This window comes from Magnolia sinica, chromosome 4, assembly GCF_029962835.1.
Source record: "Magnolia sinica isolate HGM2019 chromosome 4, MsV1, whole genome shotgun sequence".
In the NCBI taxonomy this organism is placed as follows: Eukaryota; Viridiplantae; Streptophyta; class Magnoliopsida; order Magnoliales; family Magnoliaceae; genus Magnolia; species Magnolia sinica.
In genome coordinates, this window is record NC_080576.1 from 105504338 (window position 1) to 105515135 (window position 10798).

Consider the following 10798-nt stretch of genomic DNA (forward strand, 5'->3'; position numbering starts at 1 on the left):
GAGAGAGAGAGAGAGAGAGAGAGAGAGAGAATTGGGTGCTGAGTTGACCCGCTGAGTTCTGGAGTTGGGCGCTGAGTTGACCCGCTGAGAGGAATAAAGGAAACAAGCGTTGAAGTCGCATGTCGAGGAAGTGTTGTTGTTTACGAACCAGGTAGTCGGAGTCACGTGTTAAGGGAGTGTCGAATGGTAAGAGCATGCATCATGTCATGTCTTCATATGCACATTTAACAAGAGTATTTAGAAAATGTTTGATTTCTTGTTTTATCATTACCTGCGTTGATTGAGTTGATAACATGTGTAACTTAAAACTAATGGAATCACTGAGTTAGCTACTCACTCCCACCTGGGACAATGTTTTAAAACATCAATCAGACATATCATTGATGCATGTATTAGTGAGACCTCAGACAGGTAGGCTTATATGGGGTTGTGCCAACACCATTATGTTTTAGAGGATTGGGTATAAACTGAATGCTTTACACTTTAACCATCTTGGGTATGTATATTGTGACTTGTATAATCTCCATTTTGGGCGATCACCATCATTGAAATTATATTTTTGATTGTTAACTCTACTATTCTGAATCTTTCGTTATCTCCACCGTGCTTTAGATCTATTAAATGAACTGTGTTACTCTGATTATCTGTGTGTGGAATAAATGTAAATCTGAATGAGGTCACATGTACATTCTCATTAAGTTAACACCCGGAAACTCGGGATTGAGGTCTTTATACTCGGGTGCTGATTTTCGGAGCATTATAGAATGCATAATCGAGTTTGTAGACAATGTCTATTATTCTAAGTTAGCTTTTATCAGTCCCTAATAGTTTTCAGTTAGTGAAAATTTATTTTATTTAAAATTATCTCTATTTGTGAATTATCAATATTATCGTATTATGAATTTCATGATATTTGTATTTATTTGATAATATAGTTTTGAGTTGTTTTAGTTATTAATTATATAGATTGAATTTTGGTTATAAAAATATGAAATATGAAAATGACATGCTAAGTGTTTTGATTAAACGTCTGAGTAAGATTTTAAGTTAAATTTTATTAAATTATGCATATGGGCATGTTTAGAATATTGTGAAATTGTTTTGTTGGAGATGTGGATTAGCTTATGAAAAATATGGGAATTATAATTGCATGTTTTAGATTGGCAGTCAATGACACATTTGATTAATTGAAGCAGAACTAGGATGACCAAAAATAGCATGGGCTACTCATAGGTTGCTTTGTACCTAAGGCCGGCCTAGTTCATGTTCCTTTAATACATTGAATTTGTCTAATCCATGGAAAATCATTAATTGGTGAATGTTGTCACATATCCTATTGAATCCAATTTATCATGATTACCATTGATGAAGAATCATCATTCATGTTCGTTAATAAATGTGGTTTAATATGCTACTCGTTACAACTCATGAGTCATATACGGTGATATGGGACACTATGTCTTGTTGTCTCTGACCCATATAGGTGAGCAAACCTTATAGTGAGTCTTGAGCACCAATGGAATTGAGTAGCCTGCCATCATTGATCTTGGGTGACGATCTATGATCGTATGAGAATGTATTCTAGGCAAATGCTAAAACCAATCAATTTTGATTGTTGATGACCATGATAGTTTAAGGACATTAGTGACGAGTCTCGCAGTTCATGTATATTTGACTTGTAAAAGAATTGTGGTAACATGACTTCACTCATATTACTGCTTGAATACAGAATAATAAAGGTTGAATAATAATGATTCATGTGCATAGATATTTACGGGTGTTGAGTGACTGTTTGCTCGACAAGAACTAGTGGTGAGCTATACTCCTAATATATTGTGCGAGGCAAAAGACTCACTTCATGGTAGGCAAGAGAGACCTATATTTATGTTGTGTGGACCATGCATTCATGCATTGCACGCATGAATTAAATAAGTAAAATAAGATTTGCTTGAATATTGTACTTCATTATCTGAACTTGATTGTGTTGATATTATGTTTTAAGTTAGAGAATTGTAACACCAAGTTGATCACTCAGTCATTTTTGGGATGGTGTTTTAAAACACCAATCATATGTTTGTTGCGCAGGTACAATTGAAATAATAGAAAATGAAGTGGTGGACCCTATTTTTAGTGAGTCGTTCTATTAGTTTGTTGATGGTCATCTGTAGGATGCTATGTCTTTGTTTTCATTTTATCATTTTGGAGACCAGTGGAAGATGATAAACTTAGCTAGACTTTTAATTTTAGACATGTATATATAAAGTCCTTGGTTGAGTGGACTCTATTGTTTATATGGTTGGTTGTATAATTCCATACTTATCTTTTAGTTGATATATGCATACACGGTTGGGGTTGACTTTCTTTACTATGATTTGATGCCTTATAAATTCATGTCATTAAATTAATTATTCACACAAAAAATTGATACTTGAGAATCCTAAAATTTTGATTATATTCAATTCTTGTATTTCGGAGTGTTACATTGGCCCCACCATTCATACAGTAAAAAAATAAAAATGATGAAAAAAACCCTCCACACCTTCATCTCTTTTATAAACTCCCACCATTCATACCTATTAAAAGAAAGAGAATAAAAAAATACAAAAAAGTTACCTCTACTCACCATGTCTTTCACTTTGGAGATTATGGTCGAATTTATTTTAGAGAAAACTATTTTTTTCGTCGGATGATAGGTTTGAGCTTGGCAGGAGCTTATTTGAGTTTTTTGTTATCATCCGAAGTATGCGAAGATTGGCTGTGCAACTACCAACTATCGAGTAAGCTTCGGCTTTGTGTGGTCCCATAAAGTGAAAAGAAAAAAGAAAAAACGAAGAAGAAACGACCAAATGATCCCGTGTAGTAAGAGGCCCATGTTTTGAACCCATCCACATATTACGTGGGGCCCATCACGTTATCTTAAAGCAAATCTATACTGTTCACATGTAAGAGATTTTAACTTCATACCATTAGCCCAAAGTTTGAAGGCAAAAGTCAATGCAGATAGACCACACGGGAGAATAGTTTAGACACATAACGTTATTGTAATTGTGGACCACAAAGAAGTTTAAACAGAAAATTGAAAAAATAATCATATATTTTTTTATTGTCCAATTAAAATGAACGAATCAGATTGACTACGAGGTGAGTGGAATTTCAAATTTTAGTGGGATCATATCCTTTTAAAAAAAAAAAATTCCTATTTTCAAAATAAAAGCACAGCTTACTACGGACAGCTATGTCAAAAGGGAGCCACATAAGTTTTTAACAATGGGTGCTAATTCCTGTGGTAGGTGTGGTTCAATCAATATTTGGATCGACCTCGTTTTTGGGCTCATGCCCTAATATGAGCTTACAAAGTAGATGGAAAAGGATGCATACATCACGCGTTAATATGAGCATCCAAAATGGATGCATGGTGTCAATAAGATGCATACATCATGGCAGGACCCACCGAGCTTTTCTACTACGAAATCAGTATGCTCCTATCGTACTAAGTAAACTCAATTGGGCCTACCTTGAATGTACATGGTCTATCTATGCTGTCCATCCGGTTTTTCCATCTAATTTAAGGGGTGGAGCCCAGAATGGAAGCATATCCGTAGATCAAGTGGATCATACCACATGAAAGAGTGGAGATAATAATTTCTCCTGTTGAAACCTTTTTAGGCCCGAGAGATGTTTATTTGTCATCCAACCTGTTCATAACAATATACGGACATGGATGAAGGGAAAACACAAATATAATCTTGATCCAAAACTTATGTGGCCCCTAAGAAATTTTCAGATGTAGATGTTCAATTCAACTGTTTCTATGGTGTAGTCCATTTTTGCATTTTATATACTTTATTTTTGGGTTCAGGCCCTAGAATTATCTTCTTAAATGGATGTACGGAGCAGATCAGATAAATAAATCATGGTGGACCTCACTGAGTTTACTGCTAAGCGTGGTGAGTTACTGCCCCGGTCTTCTGATACGCAAACGGCAAACAGGACAAAATCGGAAAGATGGATCTAATGACCCTGACCTCTTATTCATTCGTTGAATTCCGGTCGTTGACTGCCTCCATTCATATGGGATTTTTTCGATGCAAGTGCAACCATTGGAACGGAGTCTTCTGTAATTCATATTGTACGCAGAGCGTACAACAATCAACTTCCACGCCCCACTGTATTGTATGTATGAAATCCACTCCGGGCATCAGGTGTTCCTTACGATTTCAGGGCCTGCTGCAAAAATTCAAATCCATCCATAACTTTGGTGGGCTGCACTACTGGAAACAATGAAGAAGGGAGGCCAACATTCCATTCAATCCGTCATCAGCTGCGCCTCACCAGGAAGAATTACAGACAGTCCACAAACTGAGGCGGACCACACGAAATGAAGGTCTCACGCATGATTTTGCATTATTTCCCATGCTTAGTCCACCTGAAGGAGTGATTTTTGGTTTGTACGGTTAAAATAAGAAGGCCCATCCGATGTACGGAGTAGATGAACCACTAAAAACACAGCGGGTCCCACAGAATATTTTATTTTACTCGAGCACAAGTGTTGGAGGATTCCGGTACCAACCCATTCACAGCGAGGTGACGAGGTCGACGGATACATGCACATCAGGATGTATGCGTGCCAGAGGCTCACACGTGCAGGAATACCAATGCTTCCTAGTACCGAAGGTTCTGGTACCCGCAGGGAACACTGAATAAGGAGCGTCGCTCCCGGTCCGTAGATCCCTGACTATGGGGCCCACCTTGATGTATGTTCCTTATATCCACGCCATCCATCCGCTTTTAAAGCTCACATTAGGTGATGATTTCAAAAATGAATTACAACTAAATTTTTGGTAGACCACACCACAGGAAAGAGTGGTGATTAACCACCCACCATTAAAAACTTGTTTGGAGCCATCAGAAAGTTTATTTGACATCCAACCTGTTGATAAGGTCACAATGACCTGGATGAAACGTCCACACAAATATCAGCTTCATCTAAAACTTTTCTAGCCCACAAAATGTTTTTAATCGCCAATCACTGCTGTTCCTTAGGTGTGGTCCATTTGAGATATGAATCTGCTTTATATATATATATATATATATATATATATATATAGGAAAAGGTACTATGCGCTCTAGCTGATGGGACCGTCCCATGAGGTCGAGTTGTGTGGGCCCCACCGTGATGCATTTCGAACATCTACTTCATCCCTCAGATGCACCATTCCATCATGGGCTCAGTTCTCAAAAATCAAGTTAATCCGTGACTTTTGTGGGCCACACCACATACAGAAGTGGGGAGGGGCCGTGCACCATTAAAACATTCACAATCATTTTTTGGGCCCACCGAGATGTGGTTTACAAATCCAGCCCATCCATTATTTGTGTCCCACTTGGATGAGGGTTCAGACAAATTTTTAACAAAATTCAAAACTCAAGTGGGCCCCACCAAGTACTTTTATATGTTTTTGGCATGTCTTCACATGATTTTAGAGGGTATGGCACACCTGAGTTCCGTATACGGTTGATTTTTAGGATATCCCATAATTTAGAGGGGACCCATCAAATGCACGGTGTTGATGGTCAACACGTATCACGGTGGGGCCACACAGCTCTACCTCACGGGAGCTTATCGTGATGTCGAGCGCATAGTACCTTTTCCGTATATATATATAAAAACAGATGAGCAGGGGATATAAGGCAAACACACGAAGGTGGGAACCACGGTCAGGGATCCACCGAAGCCGCCAGCGCTGAATAATTTACTCCACATGCTCGCAGTGGGGATCCAAGTGGAGTGAGCTGGCGAACCCAAGGTGGTCCCATCGGACGCGGTTTGGCTACTGACGCCACGATTAGCCAGTAGGTCCTACGTGGCCCGACCATGCTGTATGTGTTTCATCGACACCGTCCATCCATTTTTTAAAGATCATTTTATGACATTATTTTAAAAATTAATTATATCCAAATAAGTATACCGCATCACAAGAAGTAGTTTTGATTGAACACCCACCATTAAAAACTACTTGAAGCCACATAAGTTTTGGATCAAGCATATATTTATTTTTTTCCCTTCATCCAAGCTGGTATCAACTGATCAACAGGTTGGATGTCAAACCAACGTTACAGTGGGCCCTATGAGGTTTTTAATGATGGCCATTCAATCATTGCTTGTTTCCTTTGGTGTGGTCCACCTGAGATTTAGATGAGCCTCGTTTTTTGGCACTAGCCCTAAAATAATCTGGAAAAAAGGATGGACGGTGCGGATAAAACACACACATCATTGTGGAGTCCACAGAGTACCGACCAGTAGGTCGCTGGCCAAACCGCGTTCGTCCCATCATCCTGTAGGTGAGCCCATTTATTTTAGATGTGACTAAAATAAATGGATGGTTGAAGGAAGTCCAATATTGATCAACATATATTCCAGTGTATGGATGATATTTTTACCTACGAATCTATTCGCCAGGGCCCACCATATGAGCGGGTTGGATCTTTTATAAGTATTTTATAAAATTGTAAAGGGTGAGAGGCAAGTGCAAGAAAGAACACTCGGCGAGGAACGGCATTCATCATTCACTTTGTGACTGCTCGTGTGAGCGGCGGAAACTTGCCAGAGATCCAGGCGTACGCTCCACATTCCAGAGATCGTGGCCCTTCATCAGTATTTTCACACTGTGAAAAAGCTATATGGAAAAAATCAGAATAGTTCGCTTCTCAAGTGAGCCACACATGAGTTAATTTTGGGCCGTTGAGATTTTGATTCTAACCGTCGATTTTGTCATAAAGGTTTGACCTTCCTGATTAGGAAGCCAACGGAATTTTTTATCCATGTCATGTTTACAGATAACCCCACCTGGTTTATGGCCCTGATTCATAACACGTGTTCCGTACCACCAGATCTCTGACACGTGTTACGCCCCCTCGCCGAATCACGAGTCCCAACTCCCAACCCTTCTTGTTATTGCAAGTTGTAAGGGCATTTACGGAATACTGATTTTAACACAAGATCCAACCCGATATACATTTGCAGGGAACGTGTGCATGATACGGTGGACAGGAAGAACTATGGAAGAGCCATCTCTCCGCAGGACACGTAGCGTGGTGATATGCAGCCGGCTCCGTCCACATTCATGGCTATAGCAAGGATGGTTTATATCTCAAAATTCACTCATATAGACAATCTTATCCATATGATCGGTGAGGATTAAATTGACGGTGGAAAACCAAAAAACTCTTCGATGATATACGTTGGGAAATGAACGGTATTGACAGGGGTGTCAATGGGCCGGGCTCGGGCTCAAAAAATAAGAATTTTGAATAAGCCCGGCCCAACGACAGTCCAAAACAGTTCAAAATCCAAGCTGGGAACTACCGAGGCATCTGCATTCCTGAATTTCTCTCCTAACTAAGTTGTTTGCATTTCCTTTAGTTGGATCCCTCCACGCATGACCACTCTTTACCAATTGTGGGGCCCTTTTGTCTGTCCTTGTAAAGGCTGATTATTAATTTTTTCCCATCTTGGCATGGGTATGGGATCTTGCCCTGGTCCTTCACCTGGTGTGAGTTCTCTTTTTCCTTAAGCTTGGTTCAGTAGACTTTATGGGTTTCCATACTGTAGTTATGAGTTCGTGTAATCATGTGTGGATGTACGATGTGCGTTAAAAAAAAAAAAAGGATTAAAAAATGTTTGGTAAGTGACTTTCCTGTTCTTCTTTTTTTTTTTTTTTTTTTTCTTTTTTTCCTTTTTTTTTTTTTTAATGATTTCCCTTTTTGGATGTAGGATGTCTTTTGTCTCTTGGTCTTTTATAATTTTTGGGCTATTGATATTTTCAGATCAATAACTTTTCTTATAGAAAAAAAGAAGAACTAAAATACGGTAGATATGGTTTTGCCTTATTATGGCCTGTTTTGGAGCATGGATTTGAAACCCCTGGATTTGAAATCCTCCACTGTGCTTGGCACCCTAGATTCAGTATAGACTTTAATCGAAAAATAGTTATATATGATACATTTAGAGAGGCTTGAATTTAATTACTAAATTAACTTTAATATATTTAATTAGTAGAAGTATGTAATGTTTGACACAATGGTTGTAACAAGCCTTATGAAATTTATTCTTTCCAAAGATGATGAAATTCCAAGTCTCATATAAGCCACAAGCACAAAGTCATGTGCAAGTGACTAACTAAAATTTTTAACTATTGATTTACATGGACAATATTTAGATGCTGTTGATCATCATATTAAGGTAATTATAGTGATGCAATTGATAATCTAATCATTCTAGGATAATATTAGTGGACCTTGTACCCAGTAAATTAATAGTCAAATAACACACATGTTACATATGCAAGTATTAATGGAAGGATTTTAGATGTAATTCAAGCATTCACTGTGTATTTCAAACTCCTCCTTGAGGGGGATTTGAAACCTCTTCACAATGCCAAACAATAGGGATTTGAAATCCCCTCAAATCCCCTAAATCCATAGTGTCAAACGGCCCCTTAGGGCATGTTTAGTCTATGAAATTGAATTGTATTAGATGGCATTAACATCATTATTATACAATGATTGTATGTATGGAAATACCATGATTTTGTTACTATTGTTGCCATCCAATTCCATGTTCGGGATAAAAATTTTACTATTGGAAAACACCATATTAAGTAAAATCATGTTTGGTGGACTATGGAATTGTAATCAATAGACCAAATTCCCAATGGATGTCATTTGCTTATATAGATATATAAGCATAATGTCACATGTAAACAATATATATATAGGTAAATGGCATGGATAAATGCATAAATGTGGGGCCCACATGTGTAGTTGACCTCAAAATCCACATAAATACTACATGGGACAAAATGAAATTCCATTCTACTTAATCCCAACCTCTCCAAAATGTTGGATGGAATTGCTTGGTAGTAAATGCAATTCTATCTCACCTAATCCATCTAACACATATTGGGAATGATTAGATGGGATGGGATTAAAAAAAATATAATTATTACATGCCGGTATTGTCCCCTGATACCATGGGATAAGCTTAATTCCATGCTATGTTTGTGATATGGTTGTACATTGAATGAATATACCCACCATCATTTGAAACCATTGAAAATAACAAATATGTGTTATATCCAAACCGTTCATTTGTTTTGTAACCTCATTTCATGGCATGAGCCTAAAAATGAGGCAGATCCAAAATTTATGTGACTCCAAAGAAGTTTTCAATGTTAGGTATTCAATCCCCATTGCTTTCTATAGTGGGGTCCACTTGAGCTTTAGATCTACCTAATTTTTTAACCCATGCTCTAAAATGATCTCGAAAAATGGGTGGACGGTGTAGATATATCCCACATATCATGGTGAGACCTACACAACTTGCTAAAATTGAGTAGAATTGGCACGGGACCAAACGCAGTTCCATCTAATTTAATTCCAAGCTTTTCCATTCTTCTCAATCATTGGGTGGAATTGGTACAGACCAAATGCAATTCTATCCCACCTAATCCCATCTAATACCATGCGCCAAACGCCCTGTTAGGGCTTGTTTGACGAACTGCATTAGGTGGGATTAAGGTGAAAGGAATTGTAAAAGTAACAATAAATGCATGGGTAGAGTATTGTCCCTGCATTGGATGTATCCCATGTTTTTCAATACCATGTTTAAAATGTATGTAATTAAAAGTAAATTTCAGAATTTTCTTTCAAATTACACTTGAAAATTCATCATCATGAGATTTGGAAATCCCATCTCATACTTTCCAACTTTCTAACATAAGGCTCATTTTTCAAAGCCTATAAAATTAATTTTAATCTCATCCCACACTCCTTCCAAACATGCCATTCCTAATTCCGAGGTGGGATTAGCAATGCAATCCCATTTAATACAACTTAATACCAATGGCCTAACAGGCCCTTAGTGCTCTTACCACTGCATCAACTCTCCTTTGTTTCCTAGCAACAAGGCACTTGTTTTCGATATCCAAGCATCCAAATAGTGCGATTCACTGGTAAAGATCCATAAAAACAACTATTGTCCATTTGTTATTTCCCCGTTGAGATTAGGGGATAGCTGATAGTCTAAGTCATGTGTGTTGCCCACCAAATTAGCGATTGCTCCAAGTTTTACTCCATGAGATCTTTATGAAATGGCCCACTATTTAGACGGCTCCTTAGCATAAACTTTAAGTGAAAGTTCGTGCACACGGTTACGTGGGTAGACTTCTCTTTTGACTTTAGTAATGCACGTTTTATTCATGAACCCTTACCATATACCTAAAGAACCCATCTATGCTGGACGGATGGATTGGAGGCCCGGTCACCTGCTTATCCATTTGCTGGATTATTTTAGGGCTTGAGCCCAAAAATAATGCGGACCAAAAGCTCAAGTGGACCATCACAGGAAATAATGACGATTGAATGCTGAAAACTTCTTTGGAGCAACGGAAGTGGAAATTTTTTTTTTTTATGTTTTCCTTTCACCCACCGGTCTGTACGACCTTACAAACATGTTGGAAGGCAGCAGCGGTCCACTTAAGTCTTGGATGTGCCTCATTTTTGGAATGACACCTTATAATAATTTAACAAAAGGGATAGGCGGCATGGATAAAACATATATATCACGGTGGGCTTCGGAGAGTGATCTCTAGGTCTCTAGGCAATCTGCATGTCCAGCAAGCATTGATTAGGTGCGACCATGGGTGTAGCCCTAACCATTGGGCCGACCTTGATATATGTGTTGTATATCTACACCATATATGGTCCCAAAAATAAAGCGATGCAAATCTAAGATGGA